Source organism: Thermobia domestica, chromosome 2 (genome assembly GCF_964235325.1).
Source record: "Thermobia domestica chromosome 2, izTheDome1.hap1.1, whole genome shotgun sequence".
Taxonomy (NCBI): Eukaryota; Metazoa; Arthropoda; class Insecta; order Zygentoma; family Lepismatidae; genus Thermobia; species Thermobia domestica.
Genome location: NC_137455.1, coordinates 61,589,393 through 61,613,148, shown reverse-complemented (window position 1 = coordinate 61,613,148; position 23,756 = coordinate 61,589,393).

The following is a 23,756-nucleotide window of genomic DNA, read 5'->3' as shown; positions in this document are numbered from 1 at the left end:
CAGCGGGACCGGATGGAGTATTGCCCAGAAAGAGAGCGCTGGGAGCCTGCGACACAGGGATCTCCAATGGAACATGGATCCCTCTCCTAACATTGTGGGACCTGGTTCTCCTCAAGAGTGCCCAACAGTCGGCGGTGCAAGTGGCCCTGTACCCTCGTCAAACATGACTTGGGGTGACGGCTTACCTTGCTGACAAAGGTCATGTAGGTAGGACCTGCCAGCCTCGTTGGCCGCTATGGAACACAGACGGTGAAGTGGAGAAGATTTTGAGGTTAATTTGAATATGGCTTTCCATCACCCTGCTTCGTCGGCAGCTCCTGACCAAAGCAAAGTAGATTAGAATAAAACTATTCCTTCTTATCTGATAATTAAAGATAAAATTGCAGAGAGCTGGTTCTTTAGTAAAGCTCCCGTCGTTTGTTTTGTATTGCCAACCCTTGACATCGCCACGGGCTCATTCCCGGATGGCCTTATTAAGAAATTGCGTAATGGCACTTTACTCGTCCATGCTGTCAGTGACAAACAGTCGCGGCTGCTGCTGAAATGTGAGTCCATGGGCATTGTTCCTGCCCTGGTTGAAGCACATAACCAGCTCAATTCCAGTAAAGGCGTGATTACCTGCCACGAATTGCAAGATGTGCCTGTTGATGAAATGTGTGCAGAGCTCTGCGACTCCCATGTCACAGGAATCCAACCGATCCACGTTAAGAAGTATGGGCAACTAGAGGCGACACATTCATATATTGTCAAGTTCGACCTGCCCACCTTACCTAAAGCTTTGAAGGTTAGATACCTCCAGTTGAAAATCAAACCGTACATTCCTTTGCTGCTCCGATGCTTCAACTGTCAACGCTTTGGCCATTATGCGCCTTCTTATAATGGGATGGCCACTTGTAGGACCTGTACTGGTCCTCCACATTGTCCTGCTCCATGCACGATACATCCGAAATGTGTCAACTGTACTAGTACCCATCTTGCTTGGTCCAAGATTGTCCCAAGTTCAGAGAGGAGAAGGTGATTAAGGAACTTATCGTGATCGAGATGTCTGCAGCGGAGGCCAATCGTAGAGCTGCGCCGAAGTTACATTTTAAAACCAGATTCTCTTCCTTGGTGAAATCCATGAATCAGACAACAGATGAATCCACGCAGACCAGTCCGGTTCCAGCTTCTGCTGGCTGTTGCATTTGTGGTGCCGCCTGAACATCTCGTGCGATTCCATCGAATGCTGCTGCCTGTACTGTTTCTGCGCCTCGGTCGCCCGCCAGGGATACAGACTCGCAGTCCTCTAGTGAAGCTACTTCTGTTCTCTCTCTCCCCGCGACCAGTTTCTTCAAACTTCTACTCCTGGCACACCTAACAAACCTCCTTAGAAAGAGTGAAAGAAAAAGACCGTGTCGCCAACTTCTCAGTTCGCATCCTCTGACCACGCTGCCTAGACTAAGTCTTCCCTTAAGCCCGCTTCGAGCAATCAGGATGCAAAAAAGATTAAGCAGAAACCACGCAGTCCTTCTGCGAGTGGTGTTTGTCTATGGTGAGGGTGGAGGATGACGATCTAGATGCATTTCAACTTGTGCCTGGTCGTAAGGGGAGGCATGCATCAAAACTGTGTGTAATAGATTCCGCTTAACTTATGGCTTTACTCCGGTGGAATCTCAATGGATGTTCCATGCGAAACTTCGTCATCTCCTGTCAATGATGGATCCAGCGGTCTTCTGTCTCGAAGAGACTCATTTCACGCCTACCACCACTTGTTTAGTTTCCGGATACACTCTACATCGTCACGACAAAATCACGAATGGTCATGCGGCCAGCGGCGTCGCTATTGGAGTGTCTGACTGCTACCGTTCCTTGATAGTGCATGTCACGAGTTCTCTTCAGATCGTTGCTGTCCGTATCTTTCTGCACCAGCCTATCATCATCTGCTGTGCTTACATTCCCCGCACCGATGCCTTCACTGTAGCCGAACTGGAACATGTCTTTCACCAGCTTCCGCCACAATTGGCTTCGGGTGTGACTTCAACTGTTACCATGCCGTATGGGGCTCTTGTTGGACTGAACCTCGTGGTCAAGAGATTGTAGCTTATCTTGCTCTGTCGAATCTGATTGTGTTGAACGATGGAAATCCCACGCACTTCAATAGTGCTACTGGGACCTTTTCTCATCTGGATTTGTCCTTCTTCAGCCCAGCTCTGGGAGCTCAACTTCAATGGCGTGTACATACTGATCTTTGTAGCACTGACCACTTTCCACTGGCACTTACTGGGTTTCAGCTCCCAACATACTGCAACGTAGTCAAGATTTAATCTGTGCCCAGCCGACTTTGCTTGGTTCTCTGCCAGCTTTGACTTCACCTCATATCTGCAACAGTCCGTCGAGGAATAGTGTTTGGCTTTCCAGTGGAGTATCTTGTTGGTAGCTGAAGCGGCCATTCGCGTCCATCATAGCCTTCGTCACAAATGCGTCGTTTCTTGGTGGTCTGCAGAGATTGGCCAGGCTATCCGTGCACGTCGACGGGCTTTGGGTGCTTTTTGTTGTGCTCCTGGTGATGCTAAGTTGGAGCAGTTTCGCCGCCTCCGTGCCCGAGCTAAGTATGTCATCAAATATACCAAACGACGCAGCTGGCGCGTGTATGTGTCCTCGCTTTCTGCCCAGAGTTCAATGTCTGAAGTATGGTCTAAAGTTCGTCGTCTACAAGGGCATTCTCCTTCTAGTGGGATTCTTGGTTTGGTTACCAATGGACCAAAATCTTATAGTGTCCGAATTGGATCAACATTTTGCCGATGTTTCCAGTTCTGCGCATCATCCAGCGGCCTTCCTGCCCATCAAGCATCGTGATGAGCGTACGCCTCTTGTCTTCCACTCTGCTAACATCGAGAGCTACAATACCTCGTTTCTACTGCGAAGTTGTCTGCTGTTTTACGCTCCACGAAGGACACTGCGTCAGGTCCGGATCATATACCGTTTGCCATGCTTAGCATCTCCCACCTGAAGGTCACCACCAATTTCTAGATCTCTTGAACCAGCTCTGGGAAGATGAGTTTTCCTGCTGCTTGTCGTGAGGCTTACATTATCCCGATTCTAAAACCTAGCAAGCTTGCTCCGTCTCCTGCAAACTACCGACCCATCGCCCTTACCAGCTGCCTTTGCAAAGTTTGGGAGAAAATAATGAAAGAACCGTCTTGTTATTGATCATCCGTCTCGTTTGGTTCTTTGAGCCGAATTACTTCCTTTCCAACTTCTAGTGTGTCTTCCGACGCTATCGCTCCACGACAGATCACCTTGTTCACCTGGATACTGCGATCCAGGACACCTTTCGCCATGGTGAACATCTTGTGGAAATCTTTTTTAATTTGGAAAAAGCTCATGACACTACTTGTCGCAATGGGATCCTGCGCCAACAGCATACTTGGGGTCTTCGGGGCCATGTAGGTGCTTTCTCTAGAACTTGCTTCGCGAGCGTTCCTTGGATCCACGCTTTCTGCGCCGTTTCGACAGGAAAATGAAGTTACGCAAGGCAGTGTGCTCAGTGTAACGTTATTTGCTGTGGCTGTGAATAGTATGCTGCAAGAGCTTACACCTTTCGTTCGTGGTTTGCTCTACGTGGATGGCTTCACGATCCACTGTCGGCCCCATAATCCTCCTACCATTGCACGCCAATTACAACTGACACTCAACCGTCTGCATCAGTGGCCCTTCGCTCTGGCTTCAAGTTCTCCTCTGCCAAGACCAACTGTGTGCACTTGTTTCGTCTCCGAAACTATGCTTTTGATCCAGATCTTTTTTTAGGACTTGTTCGCCTCCAGTATGTGGAGTGTATTCGTTCCCTGGGCTCCCAGTTTCATCGCCGTCTTACTTGGAATCACCATGTTCGCGCCTTGAAGTCTAGCTATCTCTGCTCCATGAACTTGTTATGCCTACTTTCTCATACTACCTGGGGTGTTGACCATGTTGTGGTGCTTCGCCTTTACAGAAGTCTCATTCGAACGAAGATTGATTAGGGCTGTGTAGCTTATAGTTCTGCTCGTCGCAACGTACTACGCCACCTGGATACCGTCCATCATCTTGGTCTGCGAATTGCCACGGAATTTCGTACGAGCCCCATCCTTAGCTTGTATGTCGAAGCTCGTATGAGCCGTCTCTGTTCACCGTCGCAAAGTCCTGCAGTTAAGATATCTACTTCATATAAAAGCCATTCCTGATTATTCTTCTGGGTTTACGTTGGATGCTGGTTCTCGCCTTCAACGTTATCAGGCACAGCCTACAGTCACCAGGCCTTTTGGAATCCGTGCCTTGGAACTTCTGGCAGATCTTGCAGTCGAGCTACCTCCAATTGCTATTTTCGGTTTCCTGCCACTTCAACCCTGGAAACTGCTTACACCGACGATCACCTTCACTTTGACGCAGTTCAAGAAGGCCACTATCAGTGACCAGGAATTTCTCTCTCTCATGGCCACCTATCCGGACTACCGCTTCATCTTTACCGATGGCTACAAGCAGGATGACTCTGTTGGCCGTGCTTTTGTTCTGGAAGTCCACCGTTCCCGAGTTCACCTTCATCCCTTCTGCACCATCTACACCGCACAATTGGTAGCCATTTTGGGAGATTTCAGCATGTTCGTCACCGCCAGCTTCGCGCTATTGTAATCTGCTGTGATTCCAACAGTGTCCTTCATAGCCTTGCCAATGTCTCGTCTCCGCATCCACTTGTCCAGCAAGTACTATTTCAGTGCCAGGGCCTCTTTGCTGAGTGCTATGATCTTCAGTTTTGTTGGGTGCCAGGCCATGTTGGCATCCCTGAAAATGAGCTGGGCGACAAGTTGTGAAGGAGGCTGCTCTTTATGGTCGTCGTTGCAGCCTTCATACTCGCAGCACTGAAGTTCGTCACGTCTTTTCTCGTTTTCTGCATCAGCGCTGGCAGTCATCATTGGATCAGCCTATCAACAACAAACACCATGCTGTGAACAACGTCTTGGAGTATTGTCGTCGAGCTTCCGCCCTTTACGAATGGAAGGGAGGACTTTGGCTCGTCTTCGAATTGGTCTTAGTCATTTAACACACGGACACCTACAGAGAAGTCCTCCTCCTGATTGTCACCTCTGTGGTCAATGCTTGACTATTCGTCATCTTCTTGTGGACTGTGCGCCTGTGCGTGCTCAGTTTGGCCTGTCTGCTGACCTCCGAACTTTGCTCAGCGATGATCCTGGGATCGACTTGAAGGTGTTCCGATTTCTGCGACATCAGCAAGTTTTATCCGCAATTTGACTTTTCTGTGTACCTCCGTGACTGTGCAGTGTTCTGTTATGCGGATGCACCACTTTTAACGTTTCATGCGTCATTTATTATTTTATCTTGTACTTTTCTTTTTCTGTTCTCTGTTTTCTTTTTCTCAGCCTGGTGCTCTGCGTGACTGATTTAGTGTGTTCCTTATGATCTGCTCTTCTACAGACTCTTAAGACTTTTAAGCTGTGTGTGTTTGTGTCTATTCGCGTTTACTTTGTGTCCTCCTACCTAGTGATGGGTGCTAAAAGACCTCCGTATTCGGCGAGCAAACCATAATGTTTTCATTTCAATTCAATCTTTGAGTAATACATAAATTTTAATCATATATTCTAACCAATATACTAATAGAAAATGTGAACATTTTATGTCGGCAGATAACCTCTCCTCCCCCTTCATGCAAAATATGAAATGACAGTGGTGTGAACCATGTTACCAAAACGGAGAGAGTCTGCCTTTCCAATTTAAATAGTGCCGACCAGAAGGAAAAGATCTAATTAAGAAGTCTGAAAAGAAACACACGCAATCCTTCAGGAAAATCGTGTACTTTAAAGGAAAGATATGTTTTATAATTTTACAATATGATGTGAGTTCACACACATTCCTCTGACAAATGTCAACATCAAACTATCTTAGTAAATTCTTACCTCAAATAAAATACAAACTATACTTCAATGAATCAGAAATCATACAAAAATTTGGAAAACATGAGTTAAATTATTTTAAATCCGTTTAGTAGTAAATTAAGTCCCTCTTTGCAAGTCAACTTTACCTCTAAGAAGTAGGGTTGATTGGGAATCCTAGGACAAGAAAAGAAATATTATATTCAAACGAAACCTAATGCTTGTTCACGAAAGTTATCGTAGAAAGTTAAAAACGATACGTTTTTAACCCTCTTAAATTGACTGATTTCAATCCCAAGCAGTGGTGATTGTAATAAAGTCTTACACTCTAGAACATACACACTGTAACACACCAAGATTAAAGAATTCTGAGGAAGTTTATCAAAAAAGATATTTTCTTAATCGTTATACAGGATTGAAAGTAAATTCAGATTTTAATTTCAATTCATTCATCGATTGTCAATAGGTGTAGAGGGTATTCCCTACAGAGTGTAATTCTCAGATGTGTTTTCAATAGAGTTTTCAAATATACCCTGATTTCAAGATGAGTCCAAAATAGGCAGGAGGTAAGCCTTAAAACAATGGACATGCAGTGATTCGCAGGAAAGGAGGAAGTGTTACGAACCGGCAGCTCCATATTTCTTTGTGTACGGAATAACGTGTGATGATATTTATTTCGTCATGGTATAGTTTACGTTTTCTTCAGTTATAAGTGTGAAAGAAAACATCGCGCCATGCGTTTTCCCTAGTACGAGAGACTGTGCTGCTCGCGATCCTTAACACTTGTAATATCGCACCAAAGGATTCCCTGTTCACTGTTATCAAAGTTTATCTTTTGCCTACTTTAGACCAATGATAATGTGAGAGCACCTCTCAAAATTTGGTTGATGGCATGTTTGGGAATTTGAAACTGTAGGGAAGAATCTGTACACCCATTGAACATCAATGGAATATGCATTTTTGGATTGCGTATGCGTGATTCCCTTTACGATGATGAGGGCTACCATCCACAGTCTCTCGAATTCGAAATAGGGCCTGTTAAAATTTGGCCTTTTCGCGATTTTGGACAGCCCTAGCTCTGAAACTAAGCACTTTTCGCTATAGGTCCTTATGAAATTTTTCTCTTGTTTTGATGTGAGGAATCACCTCTTAAAGTTTGACGGTATAATTCATTAACACCCTATATATATATCACAAGAATTAAATTTCATATGTTCAATTGGAAGGAAGTGAATGTATTCTTGTCTTCTTATTTGTTTTCAACCGCTAACAGATAGCGAGATCTGAAATGAGAGAAAATCAACTAATCATGACGAATATTATCATATGACAACCAACCTTGATAACCACACGAGCGTGTTATCGGAAAAGAAATATACTGTTCCTTGATTAAGTAAACTTCAAAGTTTTGGGAATAGTTACTTACTTCCGCATATGTTTTATTGATACTGACTCTAAACAATGGAATGGTTAGCAGAGTGTATCAATTTTATAAAAGTCGATATTTTAAGGATATTTTATACTGAAAAAATATATATTCATGCAAACTTTCAACGCGAAATGTATTTACCTGCTCTTATTCCCCTATTCTTGCCTGGTCTCAACCCTAAACAAAAGAACTATTTAAAAGAAAAAGATTGTAGGAGTTCACATATGAATCGGTAATTTTAGAAACTGCATAAATGCATTTGTGTTTCTTTTTTACAAACAAATATCCCTACATGACGTACCTCAGAGGTTAATAACACAATCCTGTATAAACTCAACAGTAGTCCAGCGCCTTTCACTAGCAATGCAGACTCTAACGCCTCACGTAAGTTTTAGAATGTACATAAAGCCTGCTGGCATTCCATAGCATTCAGCAGCTGATCATCGCTTGCACCAAATACTGGGCTTAATCACACTCTTGTTGTTATGTAAATGAGAAGTATTGCCTGATTATGGATAGCAAAACAAAAAAAGGCCCAAAAACATTAAAAACAAAATCACCGTATAAAAGTTAAGTAATAGAACTTTCTCGTGTGGAGGAGCATAATGTAAAGACTAGAGTGTAAAAACTACAGTGTACAGAATCAAAATTGGTACCAGATGTACGTATGAAAACTCATGTTTTATTGACAGAAGAAGTGCAACAAACATAATGCTGAATATATTTGAAAACCAGAAAACGAAAGACGAATAATGTAACGTTTTATTCGGAGTGAGAAAGTTGTGGCTATACAGCTGTACTCTTTTGTGTTTTTCCTTAGTTGTTATTTGTATTATGATAATTTTGCCTTTTGATCTTGTGAACTGTAAACATCAATATCAAAATGAAACTTAACATCAGTTACTGGCAGTTGACCACCGTAAATTCAATTTGAAACAAGTGAGTTTCATCCACCGTAGACTTCTAAATGATTGGAATTAAATTATCAAACTTGAAGTAATACATCTATAACTACTATTTACAATAGAGTATAAGGATCATACATATCAAAACCATAGTCTAGTCGCTATCACTTATTGTTTCGTTTTACTATATGGGTAAATTTTGAAACTGAAAAACGTTAATATGTATTAATTCCGATTCAAATAGAGGGTTAACAATAACAATACTGCCCCAACAACAACAGAGGGTAATGTGGTAAAAGTGACAGGCAGTGTCCGGAAAGATCGGGTTGCTCAGAATTCGAACAACAGCAGACATGATGTGCATCGATAGTGTCTGTCAACCCAATTCTGTTCGTCATTTTAACACGCGCAAAGTTTGATCTCAAAAATACTTTAAAAACCTCACGCAGGATAGAAAAGGACTTCTGGAAACACTCGTGTAATGACGCGATGGAACGAATGGAAGTGGAACAGGCCTTGTTAACTAAAAGCGTCAGTGGTGACGAGACATGTATCTTTTAGTATGAGTTTAAATAAAAAGGCAATTTATGTACTGGAATATTCCCTCATCACTGCGAATGACAAAGGTATGGAACAGCAAATCGAAAGTAAAGATCATATTTATTGTATTATTTGACGTCAATGGCATGCTCCTGATTTAATACGTACCATTAGATGAGACAGTAAATAGGTAGTACTATCAGGAGGTCTTGGTAAAGCTGCGAGAACGCGTGTGAAAGAAAATGTCCGTTTTGTGGAAAACAAATGAATGAATTGTGCAGCACGACAATGTTCTTTCGTATACTGCTTTGATCGTTAAGCTGTTTCTGTCAAACAAAAATACTCTAGTATAAATAGGAATATCCACCTTGTTCCCTAGACTTGGTAAGCACGATTTTTTCCATAAATGAAATTCATCCTCAAGGAAACTCATTTTCAGATTCTGGAGGAGGAGAAGTAGAAAACAACAGCGATACGCAAGACGGTTACACTTGGGAATTTCGTCAACTGCTTCCGACTATGGTAACTTCCTGCCTGTGTAGAGAGAAACAGGGGATGTGTTAAAAGTGATTGCCTTTAATTATAAGTTTGTGACAGTAAACCACACTTTTGGCCAATCCGTTATTTTTAACCAGACTTCGTAGAACGGCAAACACTCAAATATGTATTGAGTCGAATGAGAGAAGTCGCTCACACTCACCTCAATAAAGGCTAGTGTAAAAATATTTTTCTTAAAGAATTCTTCTAACTCTTTTTATCTCAAATACTGTTTTAAAGAATTTGAAATATTATAGAACAGAAAAACATTCTTTATAGGTCATATAATTTGAATATTTAAAATTAGAAGTTCTGACCGAGTGACTGACTGGTTAACACATAGGACGCATTATTTTGGCTAGGAACTTAAATTTGGACATTGATTAGGACTTGTGACGTAAAATAACACTAAGGAAGGTGTTTTGCGGTTTTCGACATGAAAGGGAGGTGGGAAGAGATAGTTGTAATAATTATAATAAGATGCTCATATGTTGTAATGGGACTCAATTTGATGGAAAGAATAAGTAATGAAGTTTGAAATTATTATAATACGAGGTCCGTGTTTTGAAATACATGAAGACATGACATTTGCTTTAAAAATAATTAAACGCGTGTCCCAGCGTTGTTTGATGAAGAGAATGAACTAAGGGTTGTGTATTAAGGTGTCCACGAAGCCTTCAAATTTCATTCAGACAAATTCTAATAAAAGGGCATAAAGATTAAATGTTGCCTACAGTAAGACTCGAGGCTACTTGCTAGGCTATTTATTTCTATGAAAGTTTTCTTGAACATTGTATACTTAATTCTTTTAATTAGTAGCAATTCTTATTTGGATCTTTTGTTTCAAATACGTAGTACAATTGCAAAATGTTTCTATGCAAAATTAATTCTCTGAGTATCGCACAACTTCTATATACTGTTAAAAATTAATTCTATAAAAACCTGACTATTAATAACTTAAATATTTTGTGTTGCGTAATATGAATTTTGTCTTTAGACACTATAGGACCAGCATATAAGTGATAAGTATAAAGATTACACTTTGCTCTTACTCCGGAAAACTCAGTCTCACTTCGTTGAAGTTACCGTATTTACGCATATATGCCTCGCCCCCGTGTAAGCCGTGCACCCTCAATTTCTGGAACGTTATAATTGAAAAAAAAACCTCGTGTAAGCAGCGCACATCACTTTTCTCAAAAACAAAAGGTACAATGTATTTTTCATTATACTTTTAATCATTAAAATCATTATACACAGAGACAATCGAACAATACTGTGATTATTAACAGAAATCACTCCCGTGCATAGCTTTCGTCGTCACCGTCGTCTCCCGTGGAGCTGGAGCACGTATCACCATCGGACTGAATAAAGTCTTCGCTTCCATCGCTGGCATTGGAAATGCAGCATTTTTTAAAGCTGCGGACCATAAGATCCTCTGGAATTGAATTGCATGATTCAATAATCCATTCGCTCAAAAGGCGAAGTGCAGCTTTCTTAATTCGGCCAGTTGGTGTAGTTTCGTGTACTGCACTCGCCATCCATTCAGTGTACAGTCGCCGCAAGTGGTTCTTGAAAGGCCGGTTGATGCATACATCCAAAGGTTGCAGTAGAGATGAACATCCAGCGGGAATAACAAACAAATCTGTGTTCCCTTTCTGCAGACGTTTCTTAACCACATCAGTTAAGTGTCCACGAAAACTATGGAGAACCAACATAGAAGGCAAACGATGGTGAGCAACACGACGTCTCTCCCAAACACACTGGAGCCAGTCTACTACCAACTCGTTATCCACCCAACCTTTTTCCTGTGCTCTTACAATAATTCCGCTGGGAAAATCAATTTCTTTTGGCAGTGCTTTTTTTAACACAACAAAGGGCGGGAGTTTCTTGCCATCAGCTAATATACAAAGCATAATAGTACAATGCTCCTTCTCGTTACCGCTTGTTACAATGGAGATTGTTCTTTGTCCCTTATTCTTCACAGTAACATTGAGTGTCATATCAAAAACACAGATATTTGGTTCGCATTGCCAATTTGCTCTAATGAATAGAAATTTTCATTCCGAAGTCTGATGACGTGGCGCTAGAACTGGATCACTGTTTCCTCGTATGTCTCTGGCAAACGCTGAGCGATTGTGGTTTTCCGTCTGAGTGGGAGACCATGTCTTTTGAAAAAACGTTGTATCCATCCTCTGCTGGCTTTGAAGTCTCCTGGATTTATGCCCCTTTCCCTGGAAATTTTAAAGGCTTTCAATTGGCACATTTCTGTTGACACTGCGTACCCAAATTGTCTTTTGCTCATTATAAAGTTACGCAACTGCTCTTCTAGTGCGTGATACTTTGCCTTTTTACCTCGAAAAGCCATATGATCACGCGAACAGTTTTTAAGCTTGTCTTTATTTTTTCTACAATCCCGAATGCACGATTCAGATACGCCATATTTTCTACCAACGGCACCATTCCCATCAGCTTCAGCTTCTGTTATCAGTTTCAGTTTTCCCTCGGTGTAAATGATCATATTTTCCTCGCGGCACACATGTTTATGTTCGTAAGAACAGCATGTAAAACCACAGAAATCACAGACTTTCATGTATGGTATATTGGTAGTCATCAACGTAACACGGGGTACTTGAATGTTAATAGTACCTGCTTCACAGAATAACAAATCCGACTGGGCTTCAAATACCATTAGTGCCATGAATTTACAAAAGGATGCCCGAGCGCCAAAGTCGGCCATAGTAAGAATTTCCAAGTACGCTGCAAGCCTGTCAATTGCCATCAGATGCAATATCCATCCATTGATTCTTATTAGAAACTAGTACATGGTGGAAGACTTTGCCAATAGATGGTAGCACATGTACGGTATTTTTGTGATCGGTCTATCCTGTAGATGTAAGAGCAAAGATGAGCTGAAACTTGTCATTTTATATTAAAGCTCTTCTACTATTGTAGAATTACTCACAATATTCTAGTATTAGGTTAATAAAAACTCCCTGTGATTTTAAATGCTTGGTGGTTCAGTCAGTTTGTACATTTCCTCGTTTTGGCGCGCACCTTGTTTTTTGACTTTGTTTTTGTACATCAAAGGTGCACGGCATACACGGTTAAACACGGTATACACTTTATCTTATTCTCACCTTAAAATTAAAAAAAAAAATAGTTCTTTGTCAAAATTAAGAAAGCTACCATACACAAGCGTTAAATGTAGTTATGTCTTACAAGAATTTCCAATCTTGAGCAATGATCGAGAAAATATAGTTTTGTGTATCTGTAAATATGACACTTAATAAACAATGAAGTTCAAAAGTTGTTAATATTGTAAGGATTCTGCATCAAATTTTAAACATTATCCTAGAGGGAGTTCTGAAATCACACTTCAAATTACAACGTTGTATTCTCCGATTATTATATTTTCCTTATTTTTATAATGTAGTTTTCTTCTGGAATGTACTTTTACATGAAACTGCTTACTTTAAAGAAAGGAGTTTTACTTTCTTCCAAGACAAAATCACAAATAATGTGAAAAGCGAACATGCCAAGAGTTCGTACCAAGACTACACAGTTATTCCACACGTATCAAGTTATCTTATATTTCTGTGACCCATAATACATCTACTTTAGAAATCACAGTTTCACCTGTTGCTCTGTTTCACATGCTTGTCTATTTTATAAATGTGTGGAAAATCGTATATTTCACTGTTGGTAACGCAGAAGTTAGACTCTGAAACTGAATCAACATTTACGTTCCGTAGATACATGTCTATATGTAATGATGCTCCAAACTCAAATAGGGCTACACACATTAAAAAAATGTACTCGTAATAAAACAACAAAGACATACTTTGTGTACAGCGGGCCGCAGAAATTCTTGAGATACAAAATGCGTGAGTTAGGCAATCCAACTGACGTTCGCCCCAAGATTAATTACGCCTAGTAGAGTAGCTAGAATAACAGCATGAAGTTGTCCCCACCTGTTAAAAGAACAAATCGTAAAGAACGTTTTTGTGCAGACGTGGAGCAAAAACTGGCTGACAAAATAACAAAAGGGAGTCTTTGGATACTTGTACGCACAATAATTCTTGTTTGTGTGATACACATGTAAAATTATACACATACACTTCAACATTGAGGGGGATCGGTAAGACCATTCCTATATTTTTTTTCTTTTCTAAGAGACGTTCAAGATATTTATGAAGTTGAAAAACAACACTGTGGAGGATCAGTGGAGGAGAGTGGTCTTCAACATTGGAAGGTGGTTAGATTTGAGGTTTATTCTGGGAAGACATCATTTTCATCTCACTTCCCTTTGTGACAATCGGACACAAATAATCACATTTCTCCCCCCAAAAGATAGAATCATTGGAGGTGACAGTCCCCCACTTCCAGGATTTTAGGGGACATGTCCCCCCATTTCGCCTAGGATTTGCACCAGTGCCTCAGACTCACTATCCATGTAAACAGGTCCCGCTCACACGTACACAGCAAGAAGTGATGGTACTCATACAAGACAACATAATTTTAAGAGCATACGAATTATTTCAACACAAAAGGTCCGATGTTACGGTTTCATACAGATCTGCTGTTGAGGGAAACTAGGTGGTTGAACGATGGGTCACGGAAATAGGAATAACGCTGCAGTTTCCGGTCAAATACCCTATATTGTTAAATAGAAACGTTCATGTGAGAAACGAAAACCGTAAAGATACTATTATTATTCCACAGAGACTTTTCTAACCTAAAGAACTGAGTTTAGCATCCGCCTCAAAATCCTGTTTATCAGATATATCAGTTATAGTGCAATTGTTACCCAATACATTGCCTTCCTTGCACTTATATCAGAAATATTTGAGTAACTTCCATTGATAAGTTATATTTCTTTTTTGTTTAGCTGTAAGAAAGCTTTCAGTAGTATATTTCCCAATTATATATACAAATTTACGAACAATGTATATGCTTCCTATAAACATTCATGACAATAGGGTATGAATTTTTAAATAAAAGTTAAATTAGCAGAAGTGCTGCTAGCTATTTGAATGTTATTACATTTGTTTATGGTGTGTTTTATCCCTTAGGACTATATCATGCAACTTATTTAACCGTTTTAACAATTTAATTAAGAATATGATGAAGGTGAAGCAACACCAAGATGCAAAAATAAACAAATTAAACAGAGTACTTTTTGAATTAAAAAAGCCTTTCTTTCATTTTAACTGTATAGTCGTTCTCAATTACTGAGCTATAGCCCGATTCAGCCAGTGAACAGGACTTACAATTGTGGATATGATATTTTCCAGTTTTTGAAGTTCATTAGATTTCATCATTTTAAGAATCAGGTTCGAGATTTTTCATTCTTGAAATTAACTTACGTAAGTATGTCTACTAGAAATTTAATTCAATGATTTCAAAATTACAATATAAAGAACGTACGATCGTTCTTTTTATTTGTTTATACGCTTTTAATAAAGCATTTTCAAATCAATTCTGAAACAAAATAATCATATGACATAACCCATTCGATGAAAGGAACTGAGTTTGGTTTACACAATAACTCATTGACTGCGTAGTCTTCGTTACATCAGTATTTCTATAAACTCTATTTTTGGATTCCTAGAAAGACTGACGTCCGCTGTCAGTTACGGGTTTCTTATACAAATCAATTCATGAAATATAAAAGTGTGATTCAGATTATAAATAACTAGTTCTTCGTAAGATCCACACAGTCGTTCTTTCAGAAAAAGTGTTCCAGGGGGGCACAGTTAGTATTCGGGGGCACTGCTGGCACTATTCTATTTTTGTTACATTATAGACGTATTATTTTGGTTTCTCCAGGGGGGCACTCTTAGAGCTCCACAGGGAGGTTGCAGTGCCCCCCGAAACCTGTCTGGAAGAAACACTGGATCCAGCCGTTCAATTTTGGCTCCAGGAGGACTGATTTTGGAAGAATATCAGGAACAAGAAAAAAAAGACTCAATACCTAGGTGAAGAAAAGAGAATTTTGATGGTAGTTCAAGTGTTATTTTTGGAATTTTTACGCTTTTACTTTCAAGTGACGATAGACTAGAAAAAAGTGTGGTGGTCCTGAAAAATAATCCAATTCGAAATTTTAACGCGTTTACAGGCTTCATGGCCTACAGATACCGAAAAGTGATTTTTCGTTATCTGTCCATCTGTTCGTACGTTCGTCCTGATGTGCATTCGCCTAGAAGCCATATTCAAAGTACCACGATCAAATTTCAACCTTAAGGTTTCCATGTCTTTCCCCAGAGTATGGGAGGGGGATTCGACTTATCTTCCTACTGCTAAAAGTAAGCGTAGCTTACTGAAGGGTAAAAAGTCAAAATTTTCTATTTTCTCAAACATGTATCTAATGACTGTGTTCAATGTATTTCATAAATCAAATTTTCAATAACAACCCTATACTGTTGGGAAACAGCTCTGGGAAAACATCATATCTCCGGGAAAAATTGAAAACGGGTGGTTTATTCTTAAGGGTGACTTTTTTGGGACTATTTTGTCTAAGCAATTTTGACTCTAGCAATTTTGTTCATATTTTATAAATGAATATTTCATTCATAACCTGACAATACAGTATAGTTCAATTCTGTTCCAACAAAAAAAAAAAAAAAAAGGTTTTTTTATTCTTGGGAGTGAATTTTCTTTTAGACGATTTTTTCAAAAACGACTCAGGCGATTTTGTTCACATTTCATATAGTGGTGGGCAAAAAAACCGGTTTTTCCATTTTCGGTTTTTAGAAAAACAGAAACCGGTTTTTGAAAATTTTCAAAAAACTGGTTTCGATTTTCTTCGAAAAACCGGTTCAGTTTTCTCCGAAACTGGTTATCGGTTTTCTCCAAAACCGGTTCGGTTTTCCACCTGATCCGGATTCGGTTTTCTTCAAACCGATTCCGTTTTTTTTTTCAAAATTTGTTCTATTTCTGCCCAGAATAGCGTTTCCTTGTTTTCCGGGAACCGAATTCATTTCCACAGAAATAGTTTTATGTGTTTTCGAAAAGTTTTCACCGAAACCGGTTTCGGTGAAAAACCGAACCGGTTCTGGAGAAAACCGAAATGTCGATTTTTTGGGTTTCGGTTTTTGTAGAAACCTGTTTTCGGTTTTTGTAAAAACCGGTTTTGCCCATCTCTAATTTCATAAACAAATAATTTATTATTAACCTGACACTATGGCATAACTCATTTGTGAAAAAAATCTAATATTTGTTTTGGGGAATGGGGTGAATTTTACGGACTACTTTCTGAATAACGAGTCATGCCATATTGTTCATGTTTCATAAATATTTCATTAATAACTCTATAGTATTAATGAACTCTGTAGTATAACTCTAAATCTTATATTAAAATCACAAAGTGATAATTTACTCTTGAGTGTGAGGTCTTGTTATTCGACTTTCTGAAAAACGACACGGACAATTTTAATCATATTTCATACAGGATATAAATATTTCATTATTATTCTTATAATGTTGCGAGCTCCTTCTTGGATAAGCGGTTAGCGTACCCCCCTTTTGCATGGGAGACCCGGGTTCGATTCCCTTCGGGAGTTCATATGATTTGGATTCCACGTGAATAAGTAGGTCCCGTCTCATATAGTCTCGCTGTTGAAAGGGACGTTAAACGCAAAATCAAGTAAAGTCTTATAATTTTGCATAAGTCAGTTCCACGAAAATATCCCCAAAGGGTAGGTCATTCTTGGATTGAGGTCTTATATTTATTTTATTTTATTTTTATGATAATTTTGTAAAATACCACTCATGGGAATTTTTTGCTTTATAAACAAATATTTCACTCTGACATTTACTGCATTTTTATCATACAAATATTAATATAAACGAAAATAATTTATTGATTTTGAAATTGTGTTTTTTTACAACTTAAATTTTAATTATTTAATATTTTCTTTTAAATTGCAGATTATAAATCATAACACGAATTTCATAAACTACAGTTCAAATCGTTATCAAAAATAATTAAAGTTATATCGTTCTTTCTCTCGGGACGTTCAATACATTTATATATGACATAAGTTACAACTTACGGAAAATTCTACAAGAATTATTTCACTTTTGCAGATGGGTTTTCTTTCGTGAAGTTTCCCGAAAGCTCCATATTATTTTGTTTGTATTTCAGAACGAAATGTTTGAATAACAACTGGAGCAAAATAAGATTTAAAAATCTTTGAGTTTTACGTCTCACGGTTATGCCGGTTAGGCTAAAGAAGACGGTGATAATAAGTAATGAATGAAATGGTGGAATGAAGAAAGTGGGAGAACCCCGAGGAAACCCACGCACACGGTATTCGTCCACCACAAAGTTCACTTGGCGGGAGCTGGGATCGAACCCGGGACCCCAAACACCAGAGGTGAACGCTCTACTACTGAGCCACCGCGGCCCCCACACAATAAGATTTAGTTTAAGAAATTGGAGTGAGAACGTTTAGTGTGGTGGTCCATTCCTTTTATTAGTTTTGCATTATCTTTACCTAAATTGAAATAGAACGTCCCGAAAGAAAGTGTGATATAACTAATTATTTTTGATGACTTGAACTGTAGTTTAGTTAGTAGATAAAAAATCTATTTGTGCATAAGTAGTGTAAAATATTTGGGTCTTTATACATGTTATTCATTTCTTAAAACTTTTTCTCAAATAAGATTGTTCGTAGCTCGGAATCTTACCTTAGGAGCATGTGGAAACATCTCATATCAGCGTTATGGCTCACTTGAACAAAGGCCAAATTTAGTAGGAAGTGGATTGCATGCGATATGCTGAGTGATTCGTGCGTGATTGTGAAGCTGGTCGAAAGGAACAGGAAACTATCCTAAATTTTGTTGTAAAAGCAGATAAATGACTACAGAGTCTACGAAATATTAACAAAAGAATTCGGTGTTGCGTCAGTGAGTGCCCCAACAGCCCCCGGTGATCGACATGTTTCCTATCTGAAAGAACAAACATAGAAGATTATCTCCGTCCTAGTCGCTCGTCCATCAGACAGAATGGATATGTTTTTCATGAAATGCTAATTGGGGCAGTCTTGTTTCTTTCTTTTTTTTTTTTAAAAAAAAAAAAAAATCCGTTATAGTCTTTCTTGTCTCGAAACGTGTATCTTTCTCTGTGGGGAGGTTCGTATGTTACTAATAAAATCGTGTCTTATTTCGCCCAGTGGACAAAACTACTTCTGACATTAGATCATTAATTGATTCGATGATTCGTCCATTAAAGTGCGGAAGAATTAAATTTCCATCTACTCATGGCAGCAAATCTTACATAAAAATCTATGAATGCAACGTGTATATACGAAATTTATGCCAGTAACTATTAGGCAGAACTTGTAAATCAATAGTATCACCACTCATAGGGAAGTGGGAAAAGATGCCACAAATTATCAGATTTTTCTGGTCAATATATTCATAGATGTAAATAATTGGTTTGCGAGTACACGAAACCAAGGCAATGTAGTTTTTCCTTGATATCCAAATAACCAGAAATTCTTTACCGTGTGTAAATGTTTTTGATTGTTTCCTTTGTTACACAGGGTAAGCCGCTCCTTTGATTTTTATAGTATGAGCTCGAAAATTAAATGGATAATTTTCGTGTGTTATAGGAAAAATAATATCTATAGGAATTTATATTCAGTACTTAGAGAATACACCAATAACAATATTTCATCACATACGGAGCACATATCAAAGCAAAGATATCATTAATTCATATTGCTTTTACAATTTTACATGTTTCTGCAAACATAAGCCTGCATTCATAAACAGTATTTAATTTCTAAATACTTTTTTATATATGTATAACAAACGTAATTGCCTAAAATCTATTGAGCCTGATATTGACAGTTGTGTGTTGATTTGTAGCATTTGAATAAATATATAAATACACTTGGGAAATTAAATCAGCTAATCGTCTGGGTACACATAATGAGGAAATACGATTTGAATGTCATAGAGCAATACTAACTACTATACGTATATTTGTATTTGTTAAATATGTTGTCAGAGTACACAATTACGGTCGCATAAAGTAACAGATGTGTGAACAAATTATATTATTTTTCATCAGATTCAGAGGCAATAACATTTCATGAGAAATTTTATCCATAGAAAACAGAAGGCGTCAGATTCGCAAGCAGAAGTGATCGTTATTCCTTTACCATGATTGAACTAGCGGTTTCGAAGAGCATTCCTATGAAAATCAAGTTCGAATCAACTTCAAATATTCAAAAATGTGAATAAATGCTCTGCATAACAGAGAAGGTTATTTACGCATAAGCCTGTGAATATTTTAAATATATTTTAGAAATCTTAGCATTATTATATAAATTCCCTATTATGTGTTTTAAGGAATTTTCAAATAGCCATTATCTGGAAATCAATCACAGCAGCAGTAAATTTGTTTATCTATTGATTTCAAGTCACTAAAATGTTTCTTGAGTGACGCAAAACGTTTGGGATGAAGGAAAATAAAACATATCCGATTTTTTAAAAGGTTTTGCAATGGTTGCTCTCGAGGAAAGTCATATTTGTAAGAAATTAAATTTTGTCGCTACAGACTAAAGAAAGTAAGCATACATAGTGTGTTAAATCTTCACTATATATAGAAATACAGAAACTGACAGACATAAGAAGAAGGAGTACTTCTGGTTGAAATGGAAATTTGGCATGAGTTTAGCTTTTCGGGACTAATTGCCAAAAGTGAATATTTTTAAGTGTTATGGGTCTAAAGAGGGGATGAAGAAATTCCCCATGTTATTAAAAAGAGTGTTTTTTTTTTTACCTATAATCTCATATCTTAGGTACTTGGAACTGGAATTACAACTTGAAATTCGATATTATTGTACGTTTTCGTTATCGTTAACTAAGTAAATCATCCGTAATAATAATTCCCAATTTTACAGGGGTTTTATGGGCAATCGAAAAATCTTTCCCATGTTATTTAGTATATAGTAAATCTACACCCCAAACTTATTGGGCACTTCCTGTAGGGCTACAGTGATTAAATTGGCATGATTGTAGCTTTTCCGGTCTAACCCACAGAAAAAATGCCAAAAGTCCCTTTTAGGAGTTCTAAAGGGGGAATGAAGAAATTCACCATGTTATTTAAATGTGCGTTTTTTGACTTATAATATTAGTCAATATGTTCGATGATTTGAATTGAAATAGAAACTTGAAATTCGGTATGCTTGTAAGTTTTAGTTAGCGTCACACAAGCAAATTACCAAAATTAAAAATTCAAACTTTAGAGTGGTCTTATGGGGAACTCAAAAATCTTTCCCATGGACATATTCCAAACCCCAAAATGTTTCGGCACTTCTGGCAGGATTAGAATGATGAAGTTTGGCATGACTGTAGCCTTAAAGGACCAACCCACAGCAAAATTACAAAAATGAATATTTTTAGTTTTTAAGGGATCTAAAGGGGGATGAAAAAATTCCCATGTTATTTAAATCTGTGTTTTCTTTGGATACAAAATCTTATCTTTTAGATAATTGAAATAGGAAAAGAAACTTGAAATTCTGTAATGTGGGTTTAGGAGGTATGAGGGGTAGGTCCAGCAAACGGGGGGTCTGTAGGACTAGCTCCCATCTAGTTTTCTATAATCTTTCTTAAACTGTTATATATATATATATGATGAATTATTATATATGAAAATTTGTTTTCTTGTATGGTAGCGATATAAAATTCAATTTTAATATTATGGTATCCTATGGTTAGTGAAGTTTTCTAAGGCAAATATCATAACGAGCTTGGAGTTAGGATTAAGATGCTATAATTAGTGTCTTAAAACTTGTCTCTTCTTTGTTTCTCTCTTTCCAGATTGATTGTGGTTCAAGGTTCCAGTTCACCACCAAAGCTGGTATGAGACTGAATCTAGTGTTTAAAGTGATGTCCCTAAACATAGCCCCGCCAACACCGGTATTAATTTCTTAACAAATGCCAAAAGCTAGTGCTAACTAATGCTTTCGACCTATAATGTTAAAAAGTATGTGCTGTTACATAAAAATCAAAAATGATAAAGATTCTGGGTAGGACTACGTTCACGCTGCCCCACATAGTCAATCGATTGAGAAGAAGTTCATAAACGAATTTAGTGTTAAATTAGTGCTGACGTTTCTGCAGAAAAAGAAAATTAATGCTCTTCTCAGAATCCCAAGAAATGTATAAACATCTTCAATAGCGTCACATCAAACGAAACTGGTCCGTCACTTTTATGGTTAAATAAATAGCAGTAACTTCCTTTCTCTATGGCAGCGTTTCCCAACCGGTGTGCCGCGAATGGACCGCTGGTGTGCCGTGAGGAAATCGAAACAAAATTATTAATTCTATAGCAACCAAATTGCAAGACATAGGGGAAAATTTATATTTTTGTATTTCACATTACTATGAGTTTTTACCATGGACAAATTTACTGTAATTGTAATATATTATTCTACATCTATTACTGTGTAGCAGACAGTATTTCGGCTCGTACACATTTCCTCGGTTAGCTGCTATGTTACCCTTCAATTGTGTCATACTAACACCGAGAAATGGAAGCACTTGTACGGTACGCGTCAAGTGAACGTTCGTAGAACGTTCATTCGCACGTGAATGACAGAACAACACTTTGTTTAACAGCTGTGTTTTGACTTCGACGCATCGCAAGCTGTGTGATTGCAATAATATGCACCGATTTTGGTTAAAACAGCAAAGTTAAAAGTACAAGACATTTGTTTTTTCGTTCGTTATTTAGTGATCTTTGTTCTTAGTGAAAGGTTGGATAGAGTTTTCGAAAAAAAAGCGTATTTTTAAAAATTTGAGTCCTATATTTCATTGCAATTGTTTTCTGTTTTAAAATTAGAATAAAAAATAAGCATAATGAATTAGCATAGGGGAAAACCAGTAATCGAGCTTTCATCTCTGTGAGAAGATGATCAGTAATCACAGAAAAAAATTACCATGGTATTTTATATTAGCAAATAATAATAATAATAATAATAATAATAATAATAATAATAATAATAATAATAATAATAATAAGAAGAAGAAGAAGAAGAAGAAGAATAAGAATAATGATAATAATAATAATAATGAGTATGCCGCGAGAATTCAAGATACACCCGCAGTGTGCCGCAAGTTGAAAAAGGTTGGGAAACGATGCTCTATGGAATTGTCAGCACTAATTGAGCAGTAATTTTGGCATAGTTTATTAAATTAGTGCCGCATTACTAAAATTGGATGGGACTATGATGACGTGAATCTTTTCCTACCCACACCAGCACTAATTTAATGTATATATATATATATATATATATATATATATATATATATATATATATATATATATATATATATATATATATATGTATACAGATGGTGATCAGAAAAATGGAAACACCTGTAGTTGGCAACACGTCAGATGTTTGGGTCGCAAGTGGTGTCGTGGCACCCTCAGTGCCGGATCGCTGGTGGTGGTGGTGTGTTAGGTCGGTCTCCATACTACGTCAGGCGCAGTGGAACAGCAGTGTCCAGTGGCGTCAGCAGACGGAGGTAGTGTAAAATGGGAGACCTCTCAGATTTTCAAAGAGGGCAAATTGTTGTTGCGCGGTTACGTGGAGTGAGTGTGACGGCAGTGGCTACTGTGTTAGGTGTGTCGCGTGGGACAGTGTCGAAGGTGATGACAACCTACACAACACACGGCAAAACCACATCGGGGAAGCGGAACAGTGGGGGGAAGAAAATCATGAGTGACAGGTCACGCCGGGTATTGAAGCGCATTGTCACGCAGAACCTTTGTGCCACTGCGCAGCAAGTGACGGAGGAACTCAATCAGCACCTCCCCCACCCTGTTTCGACAATCACAGTCCGCTGCGAATTACATGAGATAAACTTACGGGGTCGTATTGCATGGGCCAAACCGCTCATCAGTGACCATAACGCTTTTACACCTCGAAAATGGTGCCGCGACCATGCAACTTGGACCGTTGAGGACTGGAAACGTGTGATATGGTCGGATGAGTCATCCTTCACCCTATTCCCAACCACGGTTCGTGTTTATGTGTGGAAAACGCCCAAAGAAGCGTATGATCTGCAGCGTCTCCACCCAACTGAGAAACATGGCGGCGGCTCGGTGATGCTGTGGACCGCAACATCATGGCTTTCATTGGGTCCTGTGGTCACACTTAGCGGACGAATCACTGCCAACGATTATGTCGCAAGTTTAGGAGACCACTTGTATCCTATGGTCCGGATGTTGTTCCCGGACAATGACACAATCTTCCAGGATGATAATGCACCCATTCACACAGCTGGTGTTGTTGCAGCGTGGTTTGAGAAACATCGGGTGAAGTTCAATACCTCCCCTGGCCCGCCCAATCTGTGGTCTGTCTTGGAAACACGACTCCGGCGACGATTTCCACGTCCATCCTCTCTCACAGAACTGTCCGA